The sequence below is a fragment of the Castanea sativa genome, chromosome 9, assembly GCF_040712315.1.
Source record: "Castanea sativa cultivar Marrone di Chiusa Pesio chromosome 9, ASM4071231v1".
In the NCBI taxonomy this organism is placed as follows: domain Eukaryota; kingdom Viridiplantae; phylum Streptophyta; class Magnoliopsida; order Fagales; family Fagaceae; genus Castanea; species Castanea sativa.
Genome location: NC_134021.1, coordinates 1,682,522 through 1,696,529, shown reverse-complemented (window position 1 = coordinate 1,696,529; position 14,008 = coordinate 1,682,522). Strand labels below are relative to the sequence as shown.

Here is a 14,008-nt window from a genome sequence, read left to right as displayed (position 1 = left end):
TTAGTCATCACACTCATCACGGCTTCCCTTTGAATTGACAAATCCATGATGGACACCATCCCAACCTTCATAAGTAATGACACGGCTAGTGCTGCTGCATTGTGCATTTGCTTGGTTTAACTCTTCCATCAGTTCCATGTCTTGCTCATATACCAAGCTGACCCCACATTGTTGCACAGGATCTTCTGGATAAAATAATCGACGAGAGTGCCTTTCAAATACAACCTCAATCTGACTGCATTCACCATTCCCAACAGTACTAAACCAATCATCACGAGACAAATACAATAACCAAACGTGGTTCTCCCTACATTCTCTATAAAGACTGTGAAGCATGTCACCAATAACTTCCCTACTACATTCTCTAGAAAATGATTGAGTGACATATTGACAGTGACACATGTCACCAATGGCTTTCACACGAGCTCTAAAACCAGAACGGACCCATCTATTTATATTGAAAAGAGCACATAGAGTGAATCCCATCCACCTACTATTACACCAATTTGGAGACAACACGACGCTTATTGAGTTCCCCCAACTTTGATGAGTTAACCACCGCGGAACTAACCATCCGGGAATAATGATCTGAAATTCAATTTTAGATCCATCCTCTTTTCTGGTAGCAGTTTCATATCCAGTTTTTTGACAAAAGAGTCCCTGTACCAAAAAAAAACATGATATTCCATTTAACAAGTGAAGAGAAAGACTCAAAGAGAGAGAAAGAAGAGATTACCTGTAGGTAACGGTTCAATATCGTAAATGCCACTCCACCACTGCTCTCATCATACCCATGAGAAAATGGGGAAGAATAAGGTTGTGACAAACTGCTTTGTCTAAGCAGTGCCGGTGATGGTTCTAGGGAACAACAGCCTTCCATATTTAAATATCTCATGGTTGATGGAAGCTCTGGCACTGATCGAAGCTTCTTGCAGTGGCTCAAATCAAGAGCTTCAAGTTTTGAAAGTTGACTGAAGCTTGCAGGCAGGGTGACAAAATTGTATGAACTTAGTGATAAATATTTTAACGAGGACAAGTTGCCTATACCATTAAGTATTATTTCTTCAAGTTGAGAATTCCCACCCAAATCAAGTCTTTCCAAACACTTTATTTTCCAGAAGTTCTCTGGCAGGTTGGCAAGTTTTGAGCATCCGGGAAGATCGAGAATTTTAAGAGACCTCAAACTATCCATGTTGCTTGGAAGGCATTCGAGATTTTTGCAGCGACTTAGATCTAGAATTTCAAGGGCAGTCAAACACTCGATTGATGAGGGTGGTAGTTCCTCAATAGCAGTCCAACCCAAAATAAATCGCGATAGGATTTTCATAGTTCTATTAAATTCTGGAATCTTCTTGATTTTTGAGCAACCAAAAAGATTGGTAAGAGATACGCAGTTACTCAAATCTAAAATTCTAAGACGACTGAGTTTTCCAATAGATGGGTGTAATCCAACCAAATTAGTGCACCAACCAAGGCATAGTACCTCAAGTCTCGGAACCCCGGAAAAGTCAGGTGTTCTAAGAGCATCCACAGCAGTGGAGCTAAAAATTTAGCAATTTAGCTTCACCAAAAGTTACTTTATCTATTTTACCTACACACATGTTGCAGCAGTGGATCTATTTTAGCTTTCAACACAATAAAATAATATAAACATCACAATAAAATAATATATCTACCACAATAAAATAATACATCTCACTACAATAAAAACACCACAATAAAAAGGTAATGTGAACACAAAATAAAAAATTAATTTTTTTTAGCTCTCATGAACAATGCACATCTATCTATAGATGTGCACTGTAGCAATGAGCTAAAAAAATATAGATTTAGCTCCACTGTTGCATGCTTCTTTTTGGTGTTTTGGTGGAGCTAAAATAGCTATATAGCTATTTAGCTCCACTGCTGCAAGTGCTCTAATAAGGTTCTCACTCCGGAAAAGACGGATGGACTTTAACTTTCCTAAACACTGTTAAAAAGAAGAAAAAAAAACCATTAAACATAGAATTTAGTTTAATAAGTAAAGAATTCTTTGAAATTAAAACAACCTTATTAATGAAAGGAGAAAGCTCAAATACACAGGCACTATATTGTAGCTACACTTAAAGAAAAGAGAAATAATAAATAATAGAAACGCAGTTAAAAGAACCAAATTACCTTTGTTCCTTCCCAAAGATATTCCAACTTGCCATTCTGCAAGTCAAGTTCAACAAGTTCTTTTGGTTGGAAACTAGATGGCAAACATTTTAACGAAAAAAATTGCAATGAAAGATGTCTTAGGCCATTAGGAAGACGATAGATAGTAATTGAGATGTTCCACCCATCAATTATTAGCAATCTAAGATTAGACATCTCTGGCAAAACTACAGGAAATTCTTCAAAGTTGGTATCTTCTTGGAAATTATTGATGACTATGGCTTCAATTGCATTTGTTGCCTATGATTTCAAAAGCAGACACTTCAGATTTATACAAACAAAAGATAAGAAATTAGAATTACTACAGTAAACTCTTAAAAGGAGATAAATATATTCACTCCCTCAATTTTCGATATTTATAACCTCCTCTTAATTATTGGTATGCTCAAGAAGGCTTAGGTGGGAAATTGCCTCATTGAGCCGAACTAAAAGTAATTTAATTTTTGCATTCACTTCCCTCCCAAAACAGTGGGTCCAACTTTCAAATTTCATAATAGAAAATAGTAAGATGCCCTACATGGAACAATTTACCATTTGGCATTGTGATTTTGTGGAGAAAAAAAGTGATTTAAATGAAAATGTATAAAGATTGGTGTTTGGCTTTGCGTTTTTAAGATAATACAATTCATGGAGTGTTTTTTTTCTTTTTTCCATTGCATATTCACACTACCACTTTTCATATCAAAAATACTTTCCAGTTTTCACAGATTTTATCAAACATTTAATTTCAACCCAAACTGACACTAATAGTTGCATTAGTAATTAATAGATTGTAGTACACTAGTACCGCATCATATTTTAATTATATAGTGTATTACATATTTAGCCATATTAGTAACTAAAAGATCCTAGTACATCATATTTTAAAGATTTTATATTATTTTTTAATCAATTTGAAACTCATACTGTACATTAAAACAATAAAGGCGCACTTTTACGCATGGTTTAAAAACTGGAACAGTTAGAGAATAAAAAATGGGTTCGGTTCCTAGTTTTTACAGGTTGAACAGGCGACTATCATGGCTTAACCAATGGTCATATCATGTAAAAATGTGCTTTTTGAAAAAGCTACAATAACCATGTAAATATAGAGGTTACTATAGTTTTGTATTTCATTTTTTAATTCTCTCTCTCTCGGTTGCTCCCCAATCCAAACAGTCCAACCACCACTGCAACCCAGCACCACTACCACAACCCATTACAAAATTTGATCATCCTATCACAAAATCCAATTGAGCCATCAACCGAAAAATCCAAATCAAACCCAACAGTCTCTTAAACTCATCAACCCAAACCTAAAATTAAATCTAATCAGCAACACAAAAAATCATACAACAAAGATCCAAGATGTGGAGCAACTCCGAATCTTGCCATCGGTGTATAAGGGAACTCAAAATCATCAACTAAGGTCGCCAATCAGACTAAGGAGGATCTGGTTGTTTGGATCTTTGCAGAATTGGTTGTGGATGGATTTTGGGTTGATATTTGATGGCGGGATAGGTGGCAATGACGTGAGAGAGTGCTTTCCTCGCGCGCGCGTGTGTCTTGGGTTTGATGAGTTTGGAAAGGTAGAAAGAGTGAGTGAAACTAACTGTGTGTGAGAGAGATAGTGATTTTTGTTTGAGAAGAAGAGAGATATGATTTGGGAGCATTAATAAATAAAAATTAATAAAGAAATAGTATTTTAATAAAATGTAGTGTAAATAGATAATCTAATGTGGATGTTTTTAAAAAATAGTTGTGTAAAATAGAACAAGTAAGCTCTTATACTAAAATTGACAGTAAATTTTACATAGGCTAATATGAATGCTCTAAGAAATCGTTATAGACAATATATTAGCATGTTAAATGAACATATTCTATATTCTGTTACTTAGATACTTAGGTAACCACTTACCAATCGAAGTTTTTTTTTTTTTAAGAACTAATTTATTGAAAACAATTATGTAACTATACCTACTCAATCTTATTTGCTAAAATAAAATTACAAATTCTTACCATATTTTTCTCCAATAGAAACAAATCCTTAATAAGCCACAACCTACTTTGCCTTACAAGCTTTCCACATGATCGTTGACGAACAATTTTTTCACCCATTTCTTTTAGGAGATCATGCATCCCCAATGTTTCTTCATCGCAATAGAAAGATCTTGTGAGAGTCAAGAGAGATTTGTCCATGAGAACACGTATACCAATACTTGCATAAAAACCACAGTTCTCTAATATATGTGTTACTGTACTTTTGGGCCACCCCGTAAAGAAACATGCAATATCTAAGAATACCTCCTTCAGCATATCCTCTAGTCCATCAAAACTTATTTTAAGTATATCAAATATTTCTTTTGGAGGATTTTTTTTAAAATAGTCCAATGCACTTTGCCATTCACCTCTTGTTCTTCCAACTAAAAAGGAACCCAAAGTAACAAGAGCTAATGGAAGACCATAAGAATATTTTACCACATCCTGAGAGAGCTGCACATAACCTTCTTTGGGTTGTACATTATTGAAGGCTTTCAAACAAAACATTTTCAAAGCATCATCATAATTTAGTACTTTAGGCTTATATATTTTAAGAACTCCATGTGCAACCAACACATGTTCATCTCTAGTTGTTACAATGATCCAACTCCCCAATCCAAACCAGTGATGCTCTCCAGCCAATTTTTCTAATTGGTCCACATGATTAACATCATCTAGGACAAGTAGAACTTTTTTATGATGTAACCTATTTTTGATCATGTCAACTCCTTGATGAACAACCGATATATTTGTATTTGTTACCCCCAAAATATCATCCAAAATTTTTTTTTTGTAATTGAAGCAAACCATATTTTTTCGAATTTTCCCTAACATCAGCAATAAAACTAGAAGCTTCAAATTTATCAGAATGCATATCATAAACAACTCTAGCAAGAGTAGTCTTTCCAATTCCCCCCATACCACAAATCCCTATCATGCAAACATTATTCCCAAAATCTAAATACGAAGGGATCAATTCTGCCACAATAGATTCTATTCCTATAAGGTTTTTGTTAATGATTAAGAATTTTGAATTCAATTTCTTTATCGTCTCTTCAACAATTTCTTGGATAAATTCTGACTCATACCTGCAAAGAAGATAGAAAATCTTTATGTGATGGCCCAAACTAAATATAAAATATTATTTTTTCACAATGTGCTGGATGAATTCTAACCCATGCCAATAAATGAGATTGAAAATATTTACATGATGGTTTATACCAATAAAAAAACCCCAATTAGGAAGAAAAATATTAGCCTACTTGCTCAAACACATTTGAATTCATTTGCTCAAGTAACGTGGATAGAACTATCCATATAGGAACACAAGGGATTTACTTGGACTAAATAACATGCATGTAACTACCCTTCGCATAAGCGGAAGTATAAAATAAAGAACATATGTGAGTTATGTGGTTTAGTCTAGCGGTATACATCCACGAAGGAAACCCTTGGGAGTTATATCTTTGATACTCGAGTGAAGTACAAATCTTGTATTACAATGAATCCAATTATGAGTGCAAGCATAAATTTTTGTTTGGGGGGAGAGGGACGAGACTAAACTATCATATTAATTTACAATTCAAGAAAAACTCAAGGTACTATACACACACACACACACACACACACGAAAGTTACACATCAACAAAATTATCTTATATGAGAATTTTACATCCTTTTAAACTTTGCTTGAGTGTACATGAGTTTTTAAATTTGCCATTGATATATATAATAAATACTCAAAAAAAAAAAATCATTTAGCATCTTCCATTAAAATTATAATCAACAGTGGTCTTTCATAATAAAAATTCATCCATTATCATCTCCATTGTGAAATTTTGAGCAATTTCTTTTTCAATGTAAACTATCAATTAAACATTATTAAGGTCACTTTTTGCTCTAAATTTCTCAACGCCAAACCCGAATGGAAAAAAGACTCTCCTCCCTTGAGGTTTGAAAAAATTAACACCCACCTTTTTGTTTATATTAGTAACGAAATATTCTAAATTTCTATAAGAATCTCTTTACAAAAGTTTAACAATGGTTAATAAAAAAAAAACTGATAAATTTATAATAAAAATACAAAATTTATCAAGCACCAAAACACTTGCAACAGCAAATCTCTCCATAACTTGTTAAAAAAAAAAAGAAGAAGAAAGGGTCACATACTATTTTCGACCATATAACAAAGTTTAACAAGTAAGGCCCGTTTGGTACACTCACTCAAACACATGTTTTCAGTTTTAAACAACATTACACGTATTTTCATACATTTTTTCACTCACATATATTTCCACACATGTTTTCAGTTTTTAAGTGCACGTACTAAACACCCCATAAAGGTTGTAATATTTATTTTTATTTGAGAAATAAATAAAATATACTGCTAACTCAGTAGCTCAAACCCTTTCCCCTAGACCCCCAAGCATTTTGTAAATAGGAATGTGTCAATTCAGCTACAAGACCTTTGACAAAATGCTGTAATATTTCATTCCATGCATATTATGCCACATTCTAATAACTATTTATATTATATACTTCATGATATATGAAATAAGACAGGGCATTTATATATAAGAGAAATAAATTTGTCATGAAAATTATACCTATTCTGTAAATCCCAACCAGAGAGATTAGCCACTTCTGTCAAAGTACATCTCCATGTTTCCACCATCTCTATGCTCTCCTTAAAACATTCTTTATGTTTATCAAATGCTTCTGCAAAAGTTCCCTTCTGTTTCCGTACATCAGATGGTTCCACATGGTAAAAAATTGGAAAAACTTCTAATCTTTTCTCTTTCTTGCATCTCACAATATGCACTAGTTCATCCAAGCACCATGTTGAAAATGCATAGTTTATTGAGAAAATAACAATAGCAAATCTTGATTCTTCAATAGCTTTCACGAGCTCTTGTGAGATGAATTTTCCTCTCTCAAGTTCTTCATCGTCCCTAAAGGTGAAAATGCCTTTATTTTTCAAAGCATTATATAGATGATCCGTAAAGCCTTTACGGGTGTCGTCGCCTCTAAAACTGAGAAAGACATCGTATGTCCACCGCGTTGTTGAAGAAGAAGACGGTGATGAAGTTGAGGCTCCTTGGGTGCTCATGGAAACCTGTAAATCTTGAGCTATAATATAGATCCACAAAAAAAAAGAAAAAAAAAAAAAGAAGAAGAAGAGACGTTCAATTAAAATGAAGAGAAATATATTAAAAGGAAAGAAAATTAAGGAAAGAGAAAACAATTTGATGTGGATTTTTCATCTCAAGGGCGAAGTCAAAGGAAAAATATAAAAGTGATGAATGTGTGAGAAAATTGAGAACATACAGATCGAAACTCTCCTGAAACAACGCCCGATTTAATTCCTACTAGATAAGTTTCCCGTTTAGTAAAGGAATGAGTTCTGTGCTTTCTCCGTGTGTGCATGTGTAAGAGAGAAATAGGGGGATTTATTCACAGTTTCGGTAATTTCGCAGTGACCAGGCTAAAAACAATGCCCCACAGCTGGTTTGTCTTTTCCCTTAGAAAAATAATGCTTTATAGCGTGGCAAAGGTCAGAGTAACTTCGCGGTGACGAGCTGTGAAATACCGTCTAAATTTCTTGTCTAATGGTAATAAAATACTAATATTTGTTATAAAATTTAAATTACAAATGGCAAATTTTAACTTTGTGCCAAATTTAAGTAGGATTTTACTAACGTGTGCCCTTAGGACACACAATAGTATACTATTTTTGAAAAAAAATTTATCGAGAATTTATCGAGAATTGAAAAAAATTTCAAAAATGAATGGTTTAATGTGTGCTCTTAACCGGGCTCATTTAAGTATAGTTCTAGAATCATAAATTATTTCACAATTGTTTTGTCACAACTTTAAGGTTACAGATTGTAAGTAATTAATCATCACTTATACATGAACTTATCATTTTTTTTCATCAATTACTCTTTGCCATGTCATAATTGTGGCAAGAAGTTGTAAAAAATATTGTGGTCTTAGACTTTTTTGAAATTTAATTCAAAATAAGAGGTTCAAAGTTCAATTCCCACATTTAGGGGTATTCATGATGCAGTTATTCGGCAAACTTGCCACTGTACATTAGGAACCGGTTACCACTTCATTAGCTCCACTCATGATTGCCGGCAATTAGTTCTTTGATCTCCTAATTTTTGGGCACCAGTGAAGCTTAGTTCGGTCGGCACAACCACAAATCCCACAAATTTCCCAAATCTAACCTATAGCCAAAATCCACTAATCAAGCCCACAAATCGTAAATCAAACCCATAGATCCAACAAATCAAACCCACATATCAAAAAATTAAAACCCATATATCAAAACATCAAATCAAAGAGAAAATATGAAGGGCTAGAGAGACTCACCTTCAATTGACCTTAATTTGCTTCAAATTTGCTATAGTTTGTTTTAGATATACTTCGATAATTTCGATTCGCTACAGTTTGTTTTAGATATACTTTGATTATTTGGATTTATGGTACTAAGTTATTGGGTTTGGTGTGAGTTTTTGGGTTTAGTATGAGTGTGGGTTTTTGGGCTTGGACTTTGATGAGAGAGAGAGAGAGAGGAGGATGGGTTTTGTGAGATATACATACATATATCTGTGTGGTTCAGTTTGTAGTGAAATATCATATTCAATTCCAACCACTTCTCTAAACCAGTGACAAAATGAGAGGTTGTCTCCGGTCACCTATTTCAGTCCAGTCAATTGTCTTGTTTTCCGGTGCGGCACCTCGATCTTTGTTCGAAGCTTCAGTGCAAATCAGTTGCTGAATACCACTACTCATAATGCCCCTTTCTTTTTTCAAAAAATAAAAAAAAATTTGCTTGAAAATCAAATCAGTCCTATAAATTTACTTTCATTTAATTCAGCCCTTTAAGTTTCAATGTTATTTAATTAAATTTTTTCCATTAGTCTTTGTCAAAATTGGTGTTTGTGATCCTAAAAAAACGATCTAGTTTTACTTTTGGCAAAATTGTGTGTTGAGCCTTGATTTGTTTTAAAAAAGATTTTTATTAATTTTTCATAAAATTAATATGAAGCATTAATTTTTTTTTTTAAAAGCATTAATATTTATGAAAAATTAATAACAATATTTTTTTGAAAAAATCAAGGCTCAAGTCATGTTTGAAAAAACTTAATATGTTTCTAAACAAAGTTTTTATGAAAGCTAGTGTAAAAAAATTTCTCCAAACTAGGCTAGGTGGTACTTTATAAAGTTGACATATGTACTTAACCCGAGTAAACCAAAACCCAAACCCCTCTCTCCCTCCACTGGTTTGTCTCTGTCTCTAAGTAAGGAATTATATGATCTCCTTTCAATAATCACTCTCTTTTATAATTTTTGAGAGTTGAACCTTTTTTTTTTCTTTTTTTCTTTTTTTCTTCTTCTTTGCTTTTCACTTTTATTCAGATGTCGTATGGTGTGTGTGTGTGTGGCTGGGTCCCAATTGAATAGAAAAAGGAAAAGGAGAAGACAAGATTTAAAGGTGGTAGTGGGTAAAGCAAAAAAGCTAGCTCTAAATTGAAATAATGCAACCACTCAATAAAGTTGAGATGAATTGTGTGTGTTGGGAACTTAATAAATTATAAACTAGGATATCTTTTCTTTTTTAGTTTAGTTTAGTTTACTTTTCTTTCTTTTTTTTTCTTTTTTTTTTCCTAGGAAAATTTTCAAGGTAAAATTTAAAATTTCCAATGTAAATCCTAAATTTATCTAAAATTTAACAGTGAATATACTATTATCATTATTAGGGCAAAAATTTCATAGATTCCCATTTTCAAATTCAACCGTGACAACTTTTTTTCTCAGGAAAAAAAAATAAAACAGCTTCACATCATAGCGTTAAAGCACCTTTTATTTTGTTCCTCATGAGAAAACCCATCATTTTCTCATATGGGGCAAAGACAAACACTTTGTTTAGTTACGAGGGATTTGGGAAGAAAAGAAAATGAAGGAAATAAATTCCTCCATGGCCCATCATACTCTTTCCTCGAAAGAGAGAAGAGAGAAGAGAGAGTACTTATGGTGGGACCCATCAATAAGGTGTGTTTCCCTTCATTTCTTCCTTACAAACCAAACAAGAGAAAGGAAGAAATTTATCATTTCTCTTCCCTCTCCTCTCCCCTATCTTCCCCCCTTTCCCTTCCCTTCTCTCCCCCCTTTGTTTTACCAAACACAGTGATAACGTACACCCACCAAATTAAAGAACTCCAATATTAAATTGGACAACAAAAACTAAAGACAAAGTCTTTGCCCATTTGAAGCTGATTTACACAAAACTCAATCAAAGACCAATTCTGATTATCAAAATTAGACAAAGGCCCATTACTCAAAATTGAATAACAAGAAATGGAAACTTCTCTGACATTGAAAGGGGACGAGAACATTTTCGTAGAGGGATACACATCTTGAAAGATTCACTCTCATTGCATGAAATTCATAACAAATCAAAAAAGCTTTTGATTTGGTTTAGTTGTTTTTTGAGATCTAAGATCTCAAAGCACAATCCTGGTCCTAAAAGAAGGGTTCTAGAACTTCTAAAATATGTTGTCCATTCAACTAGCTTTTAGTTTTTATCTCTTATGTACAGCTTTTTAAAATCTCACGTTTTCCTCACGTCTTATCACTTTTTTCAAGGTATAAGTATACTTAGAGTCCGTTTGGATAGAACTTATTGCTGAAAACTGAAAACTGAAAACACTGTACAAAAATAATTTTTTAATGTGTAAAAATTACTGTTCATCCCAAAAAGTACTGTTCATTGGCCTAAAATCACTGTTCATGGCCAATGAACAGTGACACATGCGCATGGAAAAAAAAAAAAAAAAAAAACGGCCAGACGTGGACGCAACTGTGCTATCCAAACGCCCTCTTAGTGTGTGTTTGGCTCCAGCTTAAAAAACCAACCTATTTTACTATTCAGTTTATTTTTGCTACTATTCATGGGCCCACTGCACTTTTTGGTACTATTCATAAGTCCCACTATACTATTTTAGCTAACTTTTTTCTTTGGATCGGTATAGATTCAGCGTTTTGGGCGTCTGGCGTTTTGCGTTTTCAGCTTTTTTTTTTTTTTTTTTAGCCGTGAATGTTGACTTTCAGCGTGAACAGTGCACCCATGCACTGTTCACGAGACTTACAAATATCACTTTTTAACAACTTTTTTATTAAAAATGGGTCTCATGGTACTATTCACACATTTAAAAATTATTTTGCTACAGTGTTTTCAGTTTTCAGTTGTATCCAAATGGACCATTTATCTACAGTATTTTTAGCACAAAATTTTCAGTTTCAACAAAATAAGTGGATTCCAAACAAACCCTTAAGTTGCATTTGGGATAGCTTATATTGGCCAGTTTGTTTTACTATTTAACTTATTTTTATTACTTTTTATGGGTTTCATTGCAGTTTTTAGAACTATTCATGAGTCTTACTGTACTATTTCAACTAACTTTTAGCTTCTATTTACAGTACTTTTTACAAAAAGTTTTCAATTTGAGTTAAATAAGTTATTCCTAAACAGACCCTTAAGCACACTTTCAATAAAAAAATTCCAGCAAAAAGTTAAATAAGTTATTTCCAAACGAATAATTTGAGATCTGATCTAAAAATCACCATCATATATCCTTTCTCTGGCTTTTACATCAACGTAAATCCAACTAAACATTTATTAGGAGCGAACACTATTGGAACTTTCTCCAGCTAAGCATTCAAAATTTGTTTAGTCTCAGTAAGCCTAGAATGTTTCACTTACCACTAGAGGACAATTATTAGATTTTCATAGGATGAGATGTGTGTAACCACTTCTGTCAGTCTGACCATATATATATATATATATATATATATATATATATATATATATATATATATATATATATATTTTTTTTTTTTTTTTTTTTTTTTTTTTTTTTCTTTAGATAAAAATCTTCCCTATTTAGCGGACAATCAAAGTAAAAACATAACATGAGCGTCATCCTCCTCATACATTTCAACCATTATCATCTCCATATTCGTAAAAACTTGAGTTAGTATGATACTATAATCAAAACAAAAAATAATGATAATGCACTCATTAATAATCAGTATAATCGAAGTTCCTCATTGCCTTCTCAGTTTTCTAGAAGACATGGCACCATTGATTATGAAGTACAGACATAATAGTGAAGGAAGTACTATACAGACTATAGCTTTCACGTTTCAAATATTGACGATGAAAAATTCTCTTGTTTTTGCTAGCACAACACGAGGTGAATATGAAAATTAGCATAATGCTTGAACATTTACAAATGGGATGATAAAATTGGTCTGAACCATCTATCTTAGCAAAATCCTTAAACTTTGAAATCGAAAACCTCATAAAACGACGACAGAGTGGGCACTATTACTTCTAAGAATTTAAGTAAATAGTAAACAAAAATGGTTTCCTTTACTATATCCATATATTTACTAAACAAAGAAGCTGAGCTGGGAAAGTTAGCACTCAAAAAATTTAGATATAAAACAACAAAACAGCTTTATCTCTGCTTTCTCATCATCTAAAGAGGAATTAAAGAAATTTTAAAAACAAATTTAAAAAATCTGAGAATTCATAGAGCATTGCTTAAGAAAAGAGAGAGCCTTGCAGATGCGGATATCAACAGAGAGGCTTGAATAATTCATCGCAACAAAACTTTTTTGTTTTTAGGCACATACTGACATGATTAAAGTAGGTGACAACTACAAATTGGTAATGAGCTACTATTTGTAATTTAATTTGGATGATAGAAAACAACGTATGTTTGTATAAATTTATCATTCTTATTTCAATTATAATTTGTGTAATTATGCACATACTGACATAATTTAGCTGAGGTTTTGAGTTCAGTCAAACACAAAGGTAGTCTAGTTTCAACTTTCAAGTTTTCAACCATACCGAAGTTTGGATAGCCCAATAAACAATTGAGCTGAACAATTTTGCAACTTTGTTATACATATATTGCATTAGTGATTGGTAAATCCAAAGGTGTGCCTTCTATTCTACGCTGATAAAAGCAGGGCATTGGCACAAACGCAGAAGCCATTGGAAGGAAAAGAAAGGTGAAGTCTCTCATTTGACAGCCGTTAATTTGGTTGGTCTGAACAATCAAATCCAATAAGTGGCAAGCCACAATCAAGAAGTGGTTGGTCTAATCGTAAAAACCTAAATGAAATATGCTAATAATATCCTAACACATATTTAGAATCCTAAACATCATTTTTATGGCTTAATCACTTTTAGTCTAAACTTCTAATTAGTGAAATATAAGTGATTAGCCAATTTCCATATATCAAACACAAAGCTACTATAAACTAAACAAGTAAATAACAAAATGGAAATAAGGTAAATGAAAGCAAATCAACACCAAACACAAAGAAGTGTTTAGGAAGAGGAAAACCTGAGACTTGGGCAAAAAACCTCTCCCCTAACAAAAATCTCTGCTAGGTAAATAATTGCAATACAATAGACATCCTGAGTCCTCCAAACCTAACTAGCAACCAACTACTTCCTCACTTGCCAAAGACACCTCCATTGAACCACCAATAGATAACCACTAATAAGATTGAATTTGAGATGGTTTCCTATATTTCCACAACTTCACTTATATCTCGCCATGATCTGTGTGTGTATGAGATGAAGTGAATAAAAATCTCTCTCAAAGTATGAGAGGGATGAAGAGAGGATGAGAGTTTCTTGGCTCAAAACTAAAAACTTTCTCTTTTCTTACAAAGGTGACTAGATGGATAATAAGAATGATGT

The 14,008-nt window shown here is 32.9% G+C and overlaps 1 pseudogene; it reads right to left on the bottom strand.

Annotated features, from left to right (window-relative positions):
• LOC142610456 (TMV resistance protein N-like) lies at nt 1–7,324 on the bottom strand (annotated as a pseudogene).
• Between the last annotated feature and the right edge of the window lie 6,684 nt (nt 7,325–14,008).